This window comes from Vigna radiata, unplaced genomic scaffold (assembly GCF_000741045.1).
Source record: "Vigna radiata var. radiata cultivar VC1973A unplaced genomic scaffold, Vradiata_ver6 scaffold_371, whole genome shotgun sequence".
In the NCBI taxonomy this organism is placed as follows: Eukaryota; Viridiplantae; Streptophyta; class Magnoliopsida; order Fabales; family Fabaceae; genus Vigna; species Vigna radiata.
This window is the reverse complement of record NW_014542539.1, coordinates 25,120-28,758: the sequence shown is the minus strand read 5'-3', so window position 1 is coordinate 28,758 and position 3,639 is coordinate 25,120.

Genomic DNA, 3,639 nt, shown 5'->3' with positions numbered 1-3,639 from the left:
TCCCAATGAAAAACGCTGCACCACTTGTCAAATAACTATGCTAGCTTTTGTTAATTAAAAGAAACCAAAATGTGCTAAAAACATTTGCTGGACTTGGTCACATAAATCAAGGTGCAGCTTGCTTCATTAAAAAATGCTTCCAATTAAAGTAAAGTTAAAAAAAAAAAAATATGTCGTACATGTGTGCACCTTCAAGCTTGAAATCACCGCTACACTCAATCTAAAAGAAAATATGCATTTCTAAAGGAAGTTAATCACCACCTCTGCAACACTAAATCAATCACAAAGCTTTTGTTTTAAAAGAAAGAAAATCCCATGTGGTTGGTGGCTGCACCTCCAAAAGTAATTCATCCTTGTGTTTCTCGTAGAAAGAAAATTAAAACTAATGACACTGTGTGCACATAAAGCTAATCATAATGCTTCTTCCAAGTTGAAATAAAAAAAATTAATATGCATATACTGTGTGCTAACCAACCTCATCGAGACACCACCATCCTTCAAATTCAATCACCGCTTCATTATTCAAAAGAAAAGAAAATATGCTTGCTGGAATAATAAAACTTCAATGCAAGTTGTTGAATCCTTTTTCATTCCATTAGAAACTAGCGTAAAACATTCCAAGCTCTTTCCCAGAAAACGTTTTTCAGCCAAAAGAAAAGATATTTCATTCAACCAAAATCCTTAAACCTCTGAATGTTCAAAAGCAAAGCCTCTCATTCAACATTCAAGAAAGCTCTAAAAAGAAACAAAGAGAAACGGTGCAACAGCTACACTTCCGTGCTCTCCATTGCAGCCAAGTCTCCCAACGTTCCACAAGCCAAATAAAATATAATGGTAGCAGTTGGCCAAATGCCGAGAGGGAGAGAGCCTTCAAAATGTGTGACGGCTGGCAGCTCTCCCTAGGACCATATGTCCTAATAAAAATGGGTGGGGTCCACCCGAAAAAAAAAAACCCTAAGCCATGTGTCCTTTACTATTTGGGCCCATCATAAATTTGTCAACATTGACCCAAATGTGTACAAGTTTAATTAAAAATATTCTATACTACTAAGTTAAAATATAATTAAATTTGAAATGTCCAATTGAAGAGTCTTGACTTATTTGATAACACTCCAAATGTCCCAAATTGTATTTCCAAAATTTTCCCTGAAAATAATAATGTAAATAATTAGCTCAGAAAATTCAAATTAATTAAAATTAGAATTTCCGGTCAAATTAAGCACAATTAGCAAAAACGGGAAAATACCGGACAATTAAACACAGTTCCCTAATTAAATCTGGTACAATAAACTAAGTGCAGATAATAAAAATTGAGTCATCAGTGTGTTTTTTCTATGTTTTGTGGATAGATTAGGCCTGTTGGGCATGGGTGAAGGGGTCCACAACAAATATTTCAGCCTAAGTGGATGGAAGACCAAGTAAAGGTGTTCTTATGTTGAGAGGTTAGGTCGTAGACCCTTGACACAAGTGTGGTGGTGCTGTAAGCGATTACAAGGAGGTGGTAATCACTTATCTCCCTTTACATGCCAAATTTGGCATTTTGTACTAAAACCTGGTCGTGGCTAACCAATCATGGTTGAAGAGCTCCCCATGAGTCATTAGGAGTGTTTTTTCAATGTTTTGTGGATAGATTAAGTCTTTTGGCCATAGGTGGGTGACGCCTTTACCCATGCCCAAAAGACTTAACTTATCCAGAAAACATTCAAAAAACACACCTAAGGAATCATGGGAAGCCCTTCAAACATGACTGGGTAGCAACGGTCAGGTTTTGGTACAAAATGCCAAATTTGGGCTGTAAAGGAAGATAAGTGATTACCAGCTCCCTGTAACAGCTTACAGTAGTACCAGACTTGTGTTAAGGGTCTAAGACCTCACCTCTCAACCTAGAAACACCTTTGCTTCGTCTTCCATCCACTTAGGTTGAAAGTTGTTGTTGTGGACCCCTTCACCCATGCCCAACAGGCCTAATCTATCCACAAAACATAGAAAAAACACACCTAAGAACTAATGGGGAGCTCTTCAGCCAGGACTAGGTAGCAACGCTCAGGTTTTGGTACAAAACGCCAATTTTGTGCTTGAAATGGCTGTAAGTGATTACCAGCTCCTTGTAATCGCTTACAACAACACCAGATCTCTGTCAAGGGTCTAGAACCTCACCACTCACCCTAGAAACACCTTTGCTTGGTCTTCCATCCACTTAGGTTGAAAGTTGTTGTTGTGGACCCCTTCACCCATGCCTAACAGGCCTAATCTACCCACAAAACATAGAAAAAAACACACGTAAGAAGTAATGGGGAGCTCTTCAGCCAGGACTGGGTAGCAATGCTCAGGTTTTGGTACAAAACGCCAATTATGTGCTGGAAATGGCTGTAAGCGATTACCAGCTCCTTGTAATCGCTTACAGCAACACCAGATCTCTATCAAGGGTCTAGAACCTCACCTCTCACCCTAGAAGCACTTTTTTCTTGATCTTTGTTGGGGCAAATCGGCAATGTACAGAGTCGCACAAGTAATATAAAATTGTAAGACCAAGTATCGTATCCCAGAGGACTCTCGGCACTGAACATTTTTTTGAAAAGAAGATTAATTAAGACTTAAAAATAAAAGATAAGTTTACTTCTCTTCCAAAGGAGTCCTCCAAACTCATGCTTCTTCACGATTTCCATCACAATGCACAACTTATCTATCTAACTGTGTTTGTTTGATTCCATCGCGTTTTGTAGGAAAAATCCTAGAAAACGCAAATCAATTATCAGAAACTCAAGAGTGAAATCTTAAATTCTTTTCCACTTTTGTAAACAATGAAACCTTAATTTATTTTCGTTCCCCCATTCTACTGAAAAATTAAATAGAAAAGATAAAAGTTACCACGGCAACTAACAGAAAGGCACAATGAAGCCAAACCTTGGAGATGAACATAAAAGCTAAATGAAAGTGTAGGAGATAAACATGTCTATATTCTCCTTTCATTGGGGTCAGAAATAAAACTTTCCACACAAAGAAGAAGAACGGCGTTTTAGAAAAAAAAAAAAAAAAAGCGAAGATGGAGTAGGATACGAAAAGTATTTAAGAAAATAAAAGTTTAAAACTTAGTTGCAGTTTTAATAAACCGCCGGGAATTTACGGGGGTTTCAATAACCGCCAGAAATAAACCCCTCTTAAATTACTTTTTTTTTAATGTTTCCTGCTGATTCTGTATGTAGTTTTGACTATTTCCAGAAAATGTGGACTTATTTTATTTGGCATGTATGTTTCTCAGTAGTTCGACTGTCCTTTTTTCACAAAAATGCAGACACATGTTCAAAATTATTGATGATGTTATACATTTTTCCAATGCATGATACAATGTATAATGGTAGGTAAAGGGGCTTTCATCGCAAGTGTTAGTATTTAAAGGTTGTGAAAGGAGTAGTTGATAAGGTAGAGAAAATATAGAGATAGTAGAATGTAGAAGTAGTAGTTGGAAGAAGTGTACTAGTTGTCTTAGTTGTTGTAGATGTTGGCTTCTTATTTGGCTTGCTTACAAATGATCCAATCACCCCTATTTACACTAGTGGCACCTCCTTAACCAATGGTTAGGATCTTGCCACCACAACATTAATCTAAGGGTCATTATTCATCTTCTAGAGTTTTCTAAAA